The sequence below is a fragment of the Neovison vison genome, chromosome 9 (assembly GCF_020171115.1).
Source record: "Neovison vison isolate M4711 chromosome 9, ASM_NN_V1, whole genome shotgun sequence".
NCBI lineage: Eukaryota > Metazoa > Chordata > Mammalia > Carnivora > Mustelidae > Neogale > Neogale vison.
In genome coordinates, this window is record NC_058099.1 from 41,917,988 (window position 1) to 41,936,289 (window position 18,302).

Sequence of the window (18,302 nt, forward strand, 5' to 3'; positions counted from 1 at the left end):
AGGGAGCCTGCTTCCTCCTCTCTCTCTGCCTGCCTCTCTGCCTACTTGTGATTTCTGTCTGTCAAATAAATAAATAAAATCTTAAAAAAAATGTTTTAAAAAAAATGATTGCCATCACTATGCCTGTTTATTTGGGGTGGGGGTTGGATTTGTCTTTTGTTTTTTGTGGTTTTATTTATTTATTTATTTATTTTGCTTTTTTTTTTCTTCTTTGCATTTCCAAAGATGCCTTTTTGTCCTTTTCTAATCTCTCTAGAAATGCCTCCCTGCCTTCCCCGGTTCTCAAAATAATAGCCAGCTCCTCAGTGATAAGAATCACATATTCCACAAGGATTCTGAATGTCTGCATTTGATTGTGAAAGGATCTCAGATATTTTCTCTGCCATTTATCTAGTTTTGTCCTTGCTTCCCAACTATGATCTAGTTATGGAAACACATTGGCCTTTTCCATAATGATTGGCATAAATAATATCACTGAGAGTCTTTTCTTCTCTTGATACTTTATTACTTTGTTAACATCCATTCTCTTCTTATCCAAAGGCAAAGGCAAGTAATCGCTTTCTCCAAGCTTTCTTTTTTTTTTTTTTAAAGATTTTATTTATTTATTTATTTATTTGACAGGCAGAGATCACAAGTAGGCAGAGAGGCAGGCAGAGAGAGGGGAAAGCAGGCTCCCTGCCGAGCAGAGAGCCCAATGCAGGGCTCGATCCCGGGACCCTGGGATCATGATCTGAGCCGAAGGCAGAGACTTAACCCACTGAGCCGCCCAGGCACCCCTTCAAGCTTTCTTAATGCTTGGCTGAGAAGTATTGTCTTCTTCCAGTCACACATCCTATGAACGATTGAGTTTTTCTCAGCGATTTCCCCTGGATTCCCTGTATGATTTTCCACTTTCCTCAGCTTCCTCCCTTGTGATTCTTCTTGCTTCACATTTATGCTGGTCTCCTGGTGAGTGCTTTTGGATGCATATGTCCACAGTCAGGAAGTTTGAGAGGAATACGGGGACCCTGGCTGCTAAGCATGCATGTGGTCCAGTCACATAACTCTTCCTGTTTCCTAGTGACTTCAGCATTGTCATTGTCATCATGGCTTTCATAGAACAGCTGCCAGCAGATTTTTACCACGTGGAACTAAAATTAATCTATTATTTTATGGCATTACAAACCCTGTCTTTCTCCAATATCAGTGTGGACTTGCCACAAGGATGACAGAAGCAAGAGGACTTCTTCCTATTTTTGAAACACAAACATTAAATTCTGGGAGGAAAGTTGCCAGTTTGACTGTAAAGGGAGCTATATGGCCTGCAGTTATTAAATAAACTCTGGGACAGAGATCCTCCCTACTCAGGGCCTTCCCTTGAGGGAAAAGTGGGGTTGGACTGTGCTTGGAAGGAAACAAAAACGAAAGAGAGATTTTCCATCTACCTCACAAGATGAGCTTGAGGGAGCATTCCAACTGAGCCTGGTACCTTCCCCTGGCCTGGCAAGGCGGCACACTAGCACGTTCTAGAAAGCCTTTTTGCCTGCCTACTTCAGTATGCCTGCCATACTATGAAGTCAGTCAGCAGCGGATGGGAATGAAGGCAGAAGGCTAAGGCTTGTGAAGAGTTGAATGAGGTCCTAGTACCTTTGTCATTGATGGCATCTATGTGCCCAGGACTGAACCACATGGCCAACATGCCACAGTTACCACAGACATTACATAATATGCTGATTCCATGCAAAGTGAGTCTCAGAGAATACTGAACCTTCCTCATGTCTGTGAACCCCAGAAGCTATAATTTAGGATTAGAAAATTACTGTTGAAATCTTTTATTCAAGGATTGATTTTTCAAATATTTAGTATGTACTATGTGTTAGGATACTGTGCAAGATTCTGAGGTTAAAAAAAAAACAACCCACAAAAACAAAGTTTAAAAAAAAAAAACCAGAAACAGTGAACAATTCAGATATAGTCCCTGATCTGTAGAGACCTATACAGTCCAATGCAGAAACCAGATAAACAACAAATAATTACTAATTGTTGTGAAAGTTATACAAAAAAACAAACAAGGTGTAGTGATTCAGAAGTGCAAGTTATTATAGGTAGGAATGTCAAAGAAAGTAAGATTCAAGTGGACATACAAAGGAAGTTCAGAATCGGGGAGAATAGAAAAAAAAGGTTAAAATCCCTGAGGAAAGAAAGTGAGTTGCACTCGAACTGAATGCTTTGTCTACAGCAATATAGAAATAGGTTGTATGCATATATTGTCAAAGAAAAATTATACTGGATAGAGTCAGACAGCAGAGATTAATTTATTCTGAACTATTGGAACAGGGGAGAGAGATTGATCTCGACTCACTGAAGCAAAAGATAGATGAGTGTTTAAGCCCTGGGCTGAGCTGGTGGGAAAGTGAGACCATGAGACAGAAGGTTGGTCAATGTGATTAGGCCATCTGTGTTTGCCGGTGGTACTTTGTAAGCTCCTACCCTCCACGGACACACTGGGAAATAGGAGTCTGATTACATTTCAAAGGAATGGCTCCCAGGCCCTTGAGAAAGATTTCCCTGAGCTATAAAACTGTGAAGAGCCTGGGAAAATGTATATCTCAAAAGGGAAGAGAAGAAATTTACAATTGCAAAGTTGTCTAAAGTAAATGCTCTTAAAAAAAAAAAAAAAGGGAAGGTCACAGGTTTACTGTCAGGAAAAACTTTCTGTCTAAAGTTGAGAGGTAAACTGAGGGGGATGGTACGTCAGGTCTTGGTAAGGATGAGAAAAGGGAAAGAGAGATTGAGAAGCAGAGCCACAGAGAGAAATTGAAACAGAGTCAGGAAGAGAGGAGAAAGATTGAGAGAGAGAACAGACTGGAGAATGGGAAGTGACACTAGTGGGGAAGAGACTTGTGAAAATCCCCTCATGACTCCATAGTCACACTAACACCAATGCCCATAGCTGGTTTTCTTGCTAGGAAAATCCAGTACTGAAACCAGAGGCAGATACAGGTTTTGTGAGGCCTGAAGCTTATGAAATTGGGGGTATGGGTAGTTGATTAAGAAAAGGAATGAAAAGGTGCTATTTAAAAACTAGGAATGGGTCCTTGATAGTCCCCTTGCCAGCAAGGGGCTCTGAATCCTAGGCTTCCTCAGCTTTATTGTTAATCCCTTCTGACTCTACTTATTAACCCCGCTTTGTCCAACATTGTCCTTTTAGACAAATATTTTCCCCAGTATATCACACTGAAGCTTTTGATTGTATGAGTTCTTGTGACTTTCTATGGAATCTGCAAAGGAAGGAAGATACTCAGAAAAGCAATTCTATCACTCAGTTTTCTGCTTTTATCACCTATTTGTATTTTAGCGGTAGGCCTTATAGGTGTATTTTTTAAATGTTTAATGCTATAGAATTATTTCTATCAGCATTTTTTTCAACAAATTATGCCTCTGATTATTCCTTCTCATCCTCTTATTCTGAAATACAATGCTATTAGCCTTCTGTTTTTTAAAGCAGATAATGGTGACTAATTGCACCTGGTTACTGCCCTGTGTCCATTATTCTGCCATAGTTCCCTGAAAGCACATTCACTTTGATGCTGCTTTTGAGTATTTACAGCTTATTTCAAGCCTACTTCAGGTCTTTGTGGCATGCTTCTTGTGTTCTTTTATCAGAGTGAATGTAGTTATATGAAAAGACATGGAGTATTGGCTACAGATTATAAGTAATTGTGAGTAACATTAGACCCACCAATTTTAAATTGTAATTTCTTTGAGGATGTTTCAAGAATTCCACAAATTTTCTTTCCATAGATAGCAGGTAAAAACTGTATTTTAGAAGGCGTAATAATAAGCAGCCCATTCTCTCAGTAGTGTTATACATCAAATACTAGCTCGCTAGGGACCCACATTATCTGAGCATGTGTCTCTAGGTTAACGGCCTTCAGGCACCATTGGACTAAAGCTTTCCCTATAATATCTCCAATCAGGGAGTATAAGGTTTGAAGAAGATTAGTTTTTAAGCTCCCTGGAGGCATAAATCTGGATTTTCTCAACCTATACAACCAAAATAAATGCTTCAAATGTATGTTTGTTGGGACAAACTTGTTACTGTCATTGGTTGACTTCATAATAAGTAAATATTCTATCTTTGAACATAGGAAATGAACAACTTATTGTGGTTGTACCTATGATTTTATTCAGAGAGAGAAAAAAAAGATTCTGCTGCTAGAAAATTGGAAAGCATTGTTCTGTTTAGTGACTCATCTCAAGTCACACAGCTAATGGTAGACGATCAATATATGTCAGCATTTAAGATCCTGGCCTTGGATCCAGATAAACATATCTGACTTTGAATTATGCTGTACATAAATTTGTAACATGCAAATTTCTTATCTTTATTAAGTTCAGGGTCCTCTTCTATAAAATAGAGATAGTAATGCCTACTACCTATGGTTATTGTGAGAATTGCTTATCTAATAAATATATTCTGGGTGACTGCTATGTCCAGGAATTGTCCAGTATATGAAGAGATTCCCTATTTTCATGGAATCTCAGGATTTAGTTAAGGAAAAGAAACCGTAAGTATATTTTCCAAAGCAGTGACTAAAAATAGTGTGATATGATAGAAAGTCACTCGTCAATTTTGAGTTGTGTGATCAGGGAAGACTTCTCTGAGGAGAGGACATTTGAGTCAACATCTAAATGTCAAGAAGGATTCATCCAAGAAAAGTAAGGGAGGATAAACTTTTCAGGCAAATGAGGCCCAAGACTAAGATGAGCTCAATATGTCTAAAGAAGAGAAAAAAAATCCCAGGATGTCTCGGGATCAGTGTGTGAAGAGGGGAATATTATTAGACAAAATTAGAGAGGAGGTTTAGTAAACTAAGGTATGTAATTTGGATTACTCTCAGTAGAATGGAAAGCTGTTGCCTTGATGTTATTTAGTTTTATTTACGGTCAATCTCATTGGTGGATGTGTAAAGGCTTATGCATTGGATTTAAATAGTTATTTTTTTCTTCATCTATCATTCCATTCCTCATCCTAATAGCAACTTCAATTCCTAGATATTATCTCTTTATCTTGATATTATCAAGGAAAATACCTCTTCCTTGGTCAGTGTTGCTGGGTGAACTCTGACCTTCCCCCAACCCAGGGCAGGTCCTAAGGAAAACTGAGTGTATATTCCCTTCTGCAATTTGAATACGAGGTAGCTTGACAATGAAATTGACAGTGTTTGGTGTCTGTTCATGCTGAATGAACAGACACGGGTACAGAGTACGGGTACTCTCCGTAGTTTCTACTTCCTTGCACTAGGCATAGCTCTTCCCTGTTTCAAAATCTGCTTCTCTATCCTTCCCATGGAGTTTAATAAGCTCCTAATATATTTCCAACACATTATCTTTAGCTAGTGACAGTTTCAGTTGCTTGCAACCAAAGCCCTAACTAATAGGGTATGTAAATTCCCTGGCATATAGTAGGCCCTCAGTAATGGTTATGATTTATGAAAGAACTGAACTTAAAATCAGGCTTGCTGACTTTCAGTCTTCATCAAATTGGGTTCAGTCTGTCTTCCAGGTAGTTTCTCCTTGGCTTTCAGCAGTCTGTTTTCTTTGCATATAACATATTAGAACTTTTGGGGTGAATTTTGTCTCTGTAGCTTATTGTGGCAACATGTTTGCCAAAGGTTTCACTTCTCAAGCAAATCTCAGTCTTCTCAATTCTTAAATTTCAGTAGGCAAATTTGTTTGGGTATTTTCTCAGGACAGATATAAACAAACACATGGAATAGCTCATGTTCAACTTTCATTAAGCATTTCTTTAATCAAAGTGAATGTTTTAATTTGAGTGGCAGAAGGGTGTGAATGAGTGCAAATGCATGAATTTTTTATTATTAAAATTGTTTTAAAGTAACAAAAATTAAAGCAACCTAAACTCTTTCATCCTAAGAAATGTGATCAAATGAGCTGTATTTTATGCCATCAATTGGCAGCTGCGAGACAAAGTACATCTCATCATCTATGCTGTCAATCAGATCATACTATAATTTGGTACCATAAGAATCTGTTACTTGAAGCTAGCTGAAAGTGCTCCCTGAGTTTCAGTGTCCTGCCATGATGAAACAGGGCTTTTTAACAACGAGAAAGAAACAGAAGGGGAACAGATGTGCGAAGGACTTGGCAGGTAAACAAACCCCATTCTCAGTCTGGTTTGAGAACCCTCTGTTGAATTGAATCTTTGAGAAGAGATCTTTTGAAGGAAATGAAGCTGCCATTCACAGAGACAGTGATCTGGCCCCCCTCATAAACTATGCAATATAGCGTTGCCTCCTCCTTTTCCATCTCTGTGCTCTGTGCCAAAGTTACCTTCCCCAACCTTGCCAACCTTGCACACTGGCAAGCCAACACTGAAAGTTATCTGGTTACTTAATCAATTCCCAAACCTAATGCTGTATGACTTCATTCCTCCAAGGTCCACGAGCAGTATACACATCTGGAAAAGTAAATGTAATTGCTAAAATTGTTTCCAATTATATGTGCTAACTCCAGCTCTGCTCACAATATGTGTGGTTGCACAGGTGTCTCATTAATGCTTAAATATAGGGATTGACAGAAACAATTATAGTTTCCCTTAGACTTGTAGGAATCCTTCAGTTCACTGATGGAGTATTGGACTGAAGCTGGGAGACCTGAATTCTACTTCTGGCTCTCATACTAATGAGATATGTGACCTCAAGCAAATTGCTCAATCTCACTGCCTTCTTCTTCTTTAAAATGATGGAAATAGGTTATGTGACCTTTGAGAATGATAGTAATTATATTTCTAGTCCAAAACCGAAACAATTGATATGTGAAGGGATTTTTCCTGGATATAAGGAATGTATTTGGCCCACTAAAATATTGACATATTTGGAGCTCCACAGAAGCAATGTTTGAAATCAGAAAGCTGATTTGAAATCAGGAAACATTCAAGAAAATATTTGAAATCAGGAAAGTCTCAGAAAGTTAGGGACATAGTCTCACCATATTAAGAAGGCTGCCATCTGATTTTAGCATCTTGAGATCCAAGGGGACTCAATGAGCTACTAGTATTTTTTTTCTTTTCTCTTTAAAATCAGTTTTAATGCCATAGTTTACACACAGTAAAATTCATTCCTTCTGGAGTTCAGTTATATGAATTTTGACAAAAGCATGTAGTAATTTAACTGCATCACAAGAAAAATATAAAGTGTTTCTCTTGAAAAATTTGCCTTGAGCTTCTTTGTAGTCAGTCCCTTTCTCTCATCCTCAGTGGATGGAAATCACTGATCTGTTTCCATCTCTATAGTTTTGCAATCATTAGGTGGAATCATGTAGTTCACAGCATTCTCATTTAGCATAGTAAATTTGAGATTCATCTGTGTTGCAAATATCAGTAGTTTACTTGGTTCTGTTGCTGAGTAGGGATTGCAGTGGGCAGAAAATGACACCACTCTTATCCCTTGTGGATGTCTCTACCCTAATCCCTGGAACCTCTGAGCAATTTGCCTTACTTGTCAGAGCAATTCTACAGAGAAGATTAAGATTACAAAGAGATGGAGAGATTTCCCTGGATCCAATGGGCAGGGTCCAATATAATCATATGAATCCTTCAGAAGGGAGAACCTTTCTTGGCTTTAGTAAAGAGAGATGAGATAGAAGAAGTGGGGGAAGATTTCAAGCCGGTGAGGGACTCATCCGACCATTTCTGGCTTTGAAACGGAAGGAGAAGAAGACCACACAAGTCAGTGAATATGGTTGGCCATCCTTCTTACTTTTGAAATTTATATGGACGCCATAATTTCCCCACTACATGTTGTGTTACGTTACGTTTTAATTCACCTGGAACTCCTGACTCTTGCTTTAAAAGTTTCTTCCATTTCTGCTTGTTGGGCAGTTGTTAACTTCCTAGTGATTCCTAATGTAGGAATCACTAAGTAACAGTGATAACAGGTACAGTGTAACAGGTAAGTTGTCACTCACTGTAAGGACTTTTAAATTGTTAACTGAGGAAACAAGCTTTTAAGTCAGCCCTTGATTCTAAGGTTACTACTCTCTCCACACACTGACCGCATGAGTAGGACAAGTGGCTGTACTTCTCTAAGCTTCAGTTTTTAATTCATAAAAGGTGGAACATCATAAGGGTTGTTATGAAGATTAAATGAAATAATGTTTCTTAAACATCTGCTTGGAACAGTGCCTGGCCTAGAGAAAACATTCAGGAAGTGGTGATTTTATTATTATTGCCACTTTTAATAACATGAACATTTCCAAAAGTATCTTCTTATGACCACAAATTTTCAGATGTTGAGATATCTTTTGTGGGTCACACCTACTAATTAAATACCACATGACCAATAATGCCAGGGAGAATCCCATCTGTGGGACAGTAAGTCTTTTCCCCTTTGGAGCTAGTTATCTGAACAAATCATTTTGACTATAGTTTTAGAAAAGCATGAACTTCCAGCTCCAACCAAACAAACGTCTTATTCTACTGCCGATTGTTGTGAGCCCTATGTCTTTCACCTCTTCACAGTTGGTCAAAGTGACCTCCATGGTATTGTGAGAGTGAGACTTCTACCAAGACGAACACAGGCCACACTTTGTAAACATTAATTTTCTCCTTCACAAAAGAATTTGGAGATTAAACAACAGTAGGATACATGTTCATGAATAAATCAACAATGTAAATAGAAGTCTGTGTACAACTTGACGTTCATGCCCCGCACCGAACTTTTTCAAGTGCTCATTTGCAATGCAGAGTTCTGACTCAATGTATGGTGTCCGGAGAAATAAAGAAATTCAATCCCTTCCTTTGTCTCTGTTACGTGTTTATGAGGGTAGAAGTGCTTGGAATCTTTGTTGTTCCAGCCGTGAAGCAAATTAGTCCAGTCGTAGCCTGGTATTAATGAGTGAACCTTGAAAGGATGTGGGAATCCTGGTGAGATGAAGAGACAGTTACTTGTTTCCACTCAGTTGCTGCTTGTACGGATGCAGCATATGTGTATTACTTGCTGATGATCTTTTGATGTGACTCGCTGCACAGATGTCTAAGAGAGTGACCATGCAAGCGACCTCTTTATCGTTTCCTGTTTTGGTATGCTTAGTTCCAACAAAGTCTTGAGCTGGATTTGACTGGATTGCATTATCAAGCCTCCTCAAGTGAGGCCACAGTCCATGTGGCAGACAAAAATGTGACTTAAAGTAGCAGCCTGGGAGCCTTTGAAATTTAGTAACTGCTAACACAGCTAGCTGTTCTTGTACTGCGTATGAATTAATACAATATTTCTTCTCTACCATCAACCCACTTTCATGTGAGCAAGGGCAGAAGGAGGAGGAGGCAAGTAAGATAAGTGCCTGTGGAAAATACCTCTTTCACCAAGATTCTGGTTTTCAGAGTAATGAAATGCAGGTCGAGCCATTAAAATTTCAACCTTACAATATTCAAATTTCAAATTATGTTCATTAGAACTCTCATGGCCTATTTCAACCTCCTTTCACCTAAAACAGCTCCACTTTTCGCTACTTTACATCCTCCACTCATAATGACAGTCTGAAAAGTTTTCACTGATAAAGTTACGAAACATGTTTCACCTAAGCTAGAAATATTTTTCAGCCACTTTTATAAGGTTTGTATTTAAGTCGCCGTAGGATGCAATTGTTTGACAGAGTAGAAAGGAATTCTCCTCATCAAATAAAACTTTGCTTCTAGGTCTCCGAACTTGAGACACATAAGGTGAGCTCCATATACAACGTGTCTTCTTTCGAGATCTTCCTCCCTCTCTCTGACAAATACACGTGTTGGAACTCGGATGGACAGATGGACAGATGTGGAGGATGCTAACTACAAGCCTCAACAACAGCTGAGCTGAATCTCCCCAGTTCAGAATTTCACTAGCCTGTGTAACTTTTTGTTTTCGTTGGAATATGTAAATACAGTGGAAAAGGGTATACGCCTCTGCGCTTGATCTTTTCTAAAAACAAGAGTATCTTCACATAATGTTATCATGAACACATGGATGTTGTCGCATAGGTGAAATGGTTAGCATAATGCCTGGTACATAGTATATGCTCAGTTGTTTTTTTAAAGATTTTATTTATTTGAGAGAGAGAGAGAGAGACAGAAGAAAGAGACCACAACCAGAGGGGAGAGCCAGAGGGAGAGGGAGAACCAGGCTTCCCACTAAAGAGGGAGCCCAGATGCAGGGTTCAATCCCAGTATGCCAGGATCACAACCTGAGCCAAAGGCAGAGGGTTAACCGACTGAGTCACCCAGGTGCCCCAGTATACGCTCAATTGATGTGAAAGAGTTTTGGCAATGAGTGGAAGCAAAATAAGTAGGGAGACTTCTGTGTTCTCTAGATGGCTAGCAGGTAGGTGTCGCTAAGAGTCCCCATCCTAATTCTTACTGATCATTCAAGTGTCAAATTAAAATGTTTATCTGTAAGGTCTTCCTTGGCTGGTCAGTATATATTATATGCCCTCCTCTATACTCTTAGGTACTTAGTTTTTGTGTATTTTTAACATCTTGATCTCTTCTATTTGGACCATTACTATACTAAGCACGTAGGTAAGTGGTAAATGATAGAGCCTTTTTAAACTTTAAATTTCAGTCTGGCCCTGGGACCTGTGCCCTTAACCAATAAACTCTGCTGCATCTTCATGAATCTTCCATCTTTATTATACCCTATACGAGGAATTATGTACTTTGAAGCTGATGTGTGTAGTTTTTACTCTAATAAAGATAAGTAAAACAGAAGTTAGAGGAAGATAAAATAAAAAACAGAAATAAAGTTCTGGAATTTTCCTGCTGGTCTCCAGTGAGCATTTTTGTGCACCCTGGGGATTAACACACTTCTCTTGGATAATATTCGTGAAATGACCAAACCACTAAGTAATCCAACCACTACTTGCTAAGTCTCTCTCATAAAATTAACCATCTCATTTTCTTTTTATTAAATCTAGCAATATGAATACAGTATTTTTAAGTGATAAAAATAGTTTACAATCTCTCAGGAAGCAAACAAATGAACAACTGGTCATCTAGAAAGCTTCCAGAAATAAAGGACACACAACACTGGGAAGAAGTAGTAAGATGTAAATGTTTGTGTTCTGAAAAGTCACATTGCATCACACCAAGCGTATGTCTCTATTGATCTAGGATTATGTTGCCACTGGTTGTAATGGGATTATTAGAATATTGTAAAGTATTGTGTCCCCCTAATATTTTCCATATTTAATCTTTGCCACTGTTTTCTTCTGAGGTTCATGAATTCAGATTTTTAATGTGACATAACATAGCCAAAGAGCAATGGGTTGGGAGAACCTGATTTTGTGGTGGTCATTAAGAAAGCCCAGTTCACACAAATTGCCTTAGGGAAACCATCTTATCTTTTCGGATGCCAGCTTCTTTAACTGTAAAATAAGCTCAGTGCCTTGAACATAGAAAGCGCTTCGTTATTTCTTGAGAAGGGAACAGGTGAAAGTTAGAAGGGGCGGAATTAGAGTATGTGATTAGGTTTTTCGACTGCTTTAAAATTCAATGACTCTGATTTCTGAACTTTGAGTTTAAACTTGGAAAATTTGGGGTTTTAGCAGTCAACTTTTTGATCACCATAACCATGGATCCAGCTGCTTTCAAGGGTAGAATTCCATGCTACAATCGCATTACAGGACTTAACAAGATTAAAGTCCACTCTCACTGGTCACAAGGTTTGAAGTTCTCATGGTATCTGGCACCTGGGTCTGTCCATCCTTTTAAGGTCTTCTTCAAACGAGCCATTCATATGCAGACGCAAATCAGGCTGACTGGTAATGTGGATAGGACTTTTAGTTCACATTCATTGGTACTCATACTTTCTCCTGGTTCTCAATTTACATTACGGAAAGCATTTATTACCTGATACTGATTTCATTTAAAAGCTTTAGCTTGAGAAGCAGCTTTCTTCAAAAGAAAATTTGAGATAAAAAATGTCTGAAGGTGTTTCTGAGAGCTTGCATTCTTTCTGCCCAACAGTCTAAGAGGAAGATACCTTAAAGAGGACGACGACAACGATTGACAGATTTCAGTTTCTTCTCATCTTTACATGTGCAACTGCAGAAGTTTGAATCATGTCTTAAAAATAGATATTGGAACTATTTCCAAAATATAATGGACCCTTTAGATTGAAGCTTAGCAAAAGCTTCCTTCACAAAGGAAGGAATATACTATCATATACCACCTTTTTGACTTTATTTTCATAGACCGTCTTTTTGACTAAATTATTCTTGCGCAAAGTATCAAAATCCTTATAGTGAGCTTCTTGGGTCTTTCCAAAATTGTACCAAAGATTTTAAATCTGTAAACAGAAGCCCAGAGTCCCCCTTTTTAAATATATCCCTGACTATTTTGTGTGTGCAAAGCATCCTCTTGAAATGATTCAATTTCCTAGTTTAGTAGTTATGCTTCCAGATATAATTATGTATTAGCCAAGGATCTGAATCCTCTCACTTGTAATTATGTGGTCTCGTTAGGAAACTGGCTGTGCAAAGGAAATCAGTGATTAAACTTTCATTCAGCATAGTTTCTTCATCAGTCCTTGGAACAGGTGTCAGGATTATTCTCTGTTGGTATTTTGCTTGGTACCTGGACTATTAATCAGTTTATATGAAAAGTTGGGATGATATATTGTCTCTACCTTAAATCTTTTATATTTTGTGGGTTGTCATGGCATTTAATATAATAGATAACTCCCTTTGGGTCATTAAAAGCAAGAAGGTCAGGCTTTCCTTTTTTCCTGACACAGCAGAGCTCTGATTAAGTGTAAAGTCGCAAGGTGATTTCTTCCATTGTGAAATCTCCTATGGGATGAGGGTAATGTAAGCGATTATTTCAGATGGAAACAGCAACTGCAGTAAGCTTTTGGTGGGCTTATTTCACGTTAACCCCCGCAAATAAAACTATCAAAGTTTTCTCAAACCAATGGTAATTTTACTCTATCTTGTGTAAAGGCAGAAATACATTTCTTTGAAGACTTTATTCATTCATTTGACAGACAGAGATCACAAGTAGGCAGGGAGGTAGGCAGAGAGAGAGGAGGAAGCAGGCTCCCCGCTGAGCAGAGAGCCCGATGCGGGACTCGATCCCAAGACCCTGAGATCATGACCTGAGCAGAAGGCAGAGGCTTAACCCTCTGAGCCACCCAGGTGCCCCAGAAATACATTTTTGGTAGAGGGAGTGGGACTTACTTGAACACAAACTAATGATTTTGTAAATGCTATCAAGTCCCTTAATCAGAATAAAATGTTATAATACTGCATAGTACTGTGCATGTTAACAAGTTTATCCCCATGATCCTCCTATTCAGCTACTCTGAAAGTTTACCATTAATCTCAAAATCTCATTCCTAATCATCCACTTTAATTTTTTAAATTTGAAGTTGTTCCCCCACCCCCTCCAAATTTCAATCTTTTGGTTTCCACTAATCATTCTCCATTCCCTTGGGCCATCCTCTCTTCCCTCTCCCCTGACTTCCCTTCTTCTCATCTTTGTTTATATGACACACAATTTAAAAATCAAAAATTTAGCAGATCTGTTAAGAGCCTATGTCACAGTTTTCCTTCAAAGTCTGCAAGTGGAGATGGCTAAGCTGGCTGAAAAATATTCTTTCTTGGTAAAAATACATAAGTAAAAAAATTGATTATGTAATCATTGCTATCTGGATACAAGAAAAAAATATTTAGCTAAAGAGTATTAGACACCCAATTAACAACTATTGAATGGCTTCTTAATTTTAGAAAAGGACTTTCTGTTATTGAAGTTTATTAGGAATTTCTTCAGCATTTTATCAGGGTTGTAAATTTCTTCCTAGGAGAAAGATGAGAGTTTCTCTACTCAAGGAAATTGTGTTCACAAACATATTTGGCACAACTTTTCTTTGTCATTTACTGCAGATAGAAGATTTATCTTCAAAGAGATCATCAGATATAACTTTATATCTGATACTTATAGCCCATCTGTTTTTTTAAATCAGTTTTATTGAAGTATTATTTACATATAGACACTGTACATATTTAAAATGTACATTTTTTAATGTTTTGAGGCATGTATACACTCATGAAGCCAGCATCACAGTCAAGATATGAACGTATCAGTCATCTTCAAAAATTTTATTTTTTTTTAAAGATTTTTATTTATTTATTTGATAGACAGAGATCACAAGTAGGCAGAAGGCAGGCAGAGAGAGAGGGGGAGAAGCAGGGTCCCCGCTGAGCAGAGAGCCCGATGCGGGGCTCGATCCCAGGACCCTGAGATCATGACCCAAGCCGAAGGCAGAGGCCTAAACCACTGAGCCACCCAGGCGCCCCAAAAATTTATTTTTAATTGATGTCTTCTTAATTTCTTTTTAATTTTTAAAATTTCTCCTTTTTAATTTCTCCTTCCTGCTCTCTCTCCTCACCACCAGGCAAACACTTAAGTGCTTACTGTAATTAACTTTAATTTTTATTTCCTAGAATTTTATATAAATGGATGTAGAGTTTGTACTCTTTTTTTTAGGGTGAAAGAATCTGGCATCTTTCATGTAGCATTATTATTTTGTGAATCATTACTGTGTATAACAATCCTTTGTGTGTAATAATTCTTTTCTTTTTAATACAGAGTAGAATTCCATTATATGGTTATAATACAATTTATTCATTCACTTACTGATGGACATCTAAGTAGTTTCCAGCTGCTGTCTAACACAAAAAAAGTGTTCTTAACCAATGTATATAAATCTTTGTATGGGCATGTTTTTTTCTTGTGAAAATAGACCTAGAAGTTGAATGACTAGATCATATAGTTGGTCTATATTAAAATTCTTTTTTTAAAAAACATTTTATTTATTTTTTTATTTATTTGACAGAGAGAGAGAGAGATCATAAGTAGTCAGAGAGGCAGGCAGATAGAGAAGGGGAAGCAAGCTTCCTGCCAGAGCAGAGAACCCAATGTGGGGCTTGATCCCAGGACCCTGAGATCATGATCTGAGCTGAAGTCAGAGGCTTACCCCACTGAGCCACCCAGGCACCCCAGTGTGTGTTAAAATTCTTAAGAAACTTCAAACTGCTTTCCACCAGTTGCCAGATGCTGGAGGGTAAGGGAAATAGGAAGACGTTGGTTAAATGTATAAACTTTCAGTTATAAGATGAGTAAAAGCTAAAGAAATAATGTGTAACGTGGCGATTATAGTTGATAACATGTATTGTATAATTGGAATTTGCTAAGAAAGTAGAACTTAAATGTTCTCACTAACCCCCTCCTCCCCAAAGAAATATGTGAAGTGGTGGCTGATGTTAACTAACTTCATATAAGAAATCCTTTCACAATATATATGCATAGCAAATCATCACATTGTAAACTTCAAATATCTTATGGTTCTGCCAATGACACCTTCACAGAGCTGTTAAAAAAAAAAAAGGAAAGAAAAGAAAAGAGCGAAACTGTTGTACCTTTTATAGTCTCATCAGTATTATATGAGTTTGGGGTCCTCCATATACTTGCCGACACTTGATATGGATGGCCAGCCTTTTTAATTTTAGGTAATCCAACAGGTGTATATTGGTATCTCATGGTGGTTTTTATTTGCCCTTACCTAAGGACTTTACCTAAGGCTATTTTGATGATGTTGAGCATCATTTCATGTACTGGTTTGTCATGCATATAATTTCTTTGGTGAGTGTCAATTCAAATCTTTTTTTTCTTAGTTGATTTTTTTGTTTTCTTAGTTGAGTTTTTTGTTTTCTTATGATTGGGTTTTGACTTCTTTATATATTCTAGATACAGGTTCTTTATATAACTTTTAAATATTTTAAATATTTCCTCCAGCTGCTGAGATTTTTTTCCCATTTTCTTAACAAAGCAGAAAGTTTTGAATTTTGAATAATCTAATTTATTGATTTTTCTTTTATGGATTAGGTTTTGGTATAGTATTTAAGAAATCTTTACCTAACCCAAAGACATAAAGATTTTCTTTTGTTTTCCTCAAGAGGCTTTCTAGTTTTTTCTAGTTTTAGGACTATGATCCTTGAATGAATTTTTCTATATTATATGGTCTGAGGTAGGAGGTTTTAAAATTATTTTTCTTCTTTCTTTGTGTGTGTGTGTCACACATATGCATGCGTGCATGTGCACAAATACCTAGTTGTTCTAGAGCCCACTGTTGAAAAGACTGTTCTTTCTTCACTGAATTGTCTTTGTACCTTTGTTGAAAACCAATTATCCATCTATATGTGGGTCTATTTCTATACTCTGTTTTGTCCTATTTATCTAGTTGTCTGTTTTCACACTGAACCACTCTTGATAACATGATAAATGTAGTTTTTTAATAAGTCTTGCAATAAGGTATCATTTATCCTTCAACCTCATTCTTAATTTTAAAAGATTTTTTGAGGGGATGCAGAGGCTATTCTAGGCTCTTGCATTTTCATACAAATTTTAGAATTAGTTTGTAATTTTTTTAAAGATTTTATTTATTCATTTGAGAGAGAGAGAGAGAGGTAGAAAGCATGAGCAAGGGAGGGGACAGAGGCAGAAGCAGACTCCCTGCTGAACATGGGGCTCCAATTTGGGGCTTGATCCCAGGACCCTGAGATCATGACATGAGCCAAAGGCAGACAGACACTTAACTGACTGAGCCACTCAGGTGCTCCTAGAATCAGTTTGTAATTTCTATTAAAAATATCCCACTGAAGGGGGCGCCTGGGGGGCTCAGTGGGTTAAAGCCTCTGCCTTTGGCTCAGGTCATGACACCAGGGTCCTGGGCTTGAGCCCCACATCGGGCTCTCTGCTCAGCAGGGAGTCTGTTTCCTCCTCTCTGCCTGCCTCTCTGCCTACTTGTGATTTCTGTCAAATAAATTAAAAATATATATATCCTACTGAAGTTGTGATAGTATTAAAGGATAGATTAATTGGGGGGAAATTGATATCCTAACAATAATGAGCTTTCCAACTCAAAAACACAGTATATCTCTATATTTATATAGGTCTTTAATTTCTGTCAGCAGTATTTTATAGTTTTCAGTATACAGGTCTTGCACATATTTTGTGCTAGATTTATCTCCATGTATTTAATGTAATTTTGTGCTATGCTAAATGGTATTGAAGTTTTTTGTAAATTTCAAATGCCTAATGTTTTGTTTCTAGAATATGGAATTACATTGTCGTTTGCATGCAACTTTGTTAAACACACACATTAATCAGTCTTAGTACCTTTGTGTGGATTCCACTGGATTTTCCCCACATAGGAAATCATATTATCTGTATATAAAGACAGTTTACTTCTTCCTTTTCAATTTGGATGCTATTTATTTCTTTCCTTATTGAGCTGGATAGGATTTGCTTTATAATCTTGGATAGCAATTGTGGGAGCTAACATCCTTATATTTTCCTGACCTTAGGGAGAAAGCATCTTTCACTATTAACTATGATATTTTCTTTAGTCATTTATAGTGTCCTGTATCTGTTGATGAAATTACCATCTATTCCCTGTTTGCTCAAAGTTCCTTTTAGTCAGGAATAGTTGTTGGATTTTGTCAAACACTTATTTTGTGTCTATTAAGATGATTATATGATTTTTCTTTAGTTTGGTAGTATAGTTAAAATGGTTGCATTCATTGTTTTTCTCCTAGATTTATTGATATCTTACTGACATATAACATTGGAGAAGGAATGTTTAATACAGAGTTAGGTATTTTTTTGCTACATCAAGAGTTACGAATTCTCATGACAAAGGACATTCCAGACAATTACAAACTTTATCTTATGCTTTTAGAATGTGCAGTGTAACTTTGGGAGATTTTACTCTTTAGCTTGAAATGTTTTTTTAAGTTATTAACTAAGCAGATGTACAGTGTGTGCTCAGGGCAGAAGTAGAGTCAATGCTTTGAAGTTTGGTTACGTTGTTCTGACCTTGGTAAAAATTTAAGTATTGGTTTCATGGAGAGCCCAGGAGAAGGGTCTCAAACATTAAAAGTTGAAAATCTCCTTTATCAATTGTTTAGCTATCCCATTATATCTGGAAGATATTCTCTATGTTCTCCTTAAAAGCAATGATAAGTAGCATAGTTAAGGCATTTGCTGAAATACCTGATCTGCAACTTACTAGATAAACTTTCCATTTTATTGGTGATTTTACTACATGCATCATAATTTCAGCCACAATTTTTCTACTTAAATTTCCTTTTTCCTGCCTTCTTCTCTTTTTTGCTATTCTCTTTGATATACTCCATGTTACTCTGAATCAGTCTCCCAATGGGGTCCTAGTAGACTTTCTATCAATCTAAAAAGCAAATTTATA

The 18,302-nt window shown here is 37.3% G+C and overlaps 1 protein-coding gene across 3 annotated transcripts in view; it reads left to right on the top strand.

Annotated features, from left to right (window-relative positions):
• Window positions 1–18,302, top strand: part of LINGO2 (leucine rich repeat and Ig domain containing 2) — a 1,191,160-nt gene that overhangs the window by 845,057 nt on the left and 327,801 nt on the right. The window contains exon 1 of one of the 3 annotated variants that reach the window (XM_044265547.1): window positions 9,695–9,724. The exons of the other annotated variants lie outside the window; for them this stretch is intronic. The gene's annotated coding sequence lies outside the window, so the exon portion shown is untranslated. Of the gene's footprint in view, window positions 1–9,694; window positions 9,725–18,302 lie in introns of those variants that run through there. 3 annotated transcript variants of the gene reach the window in all.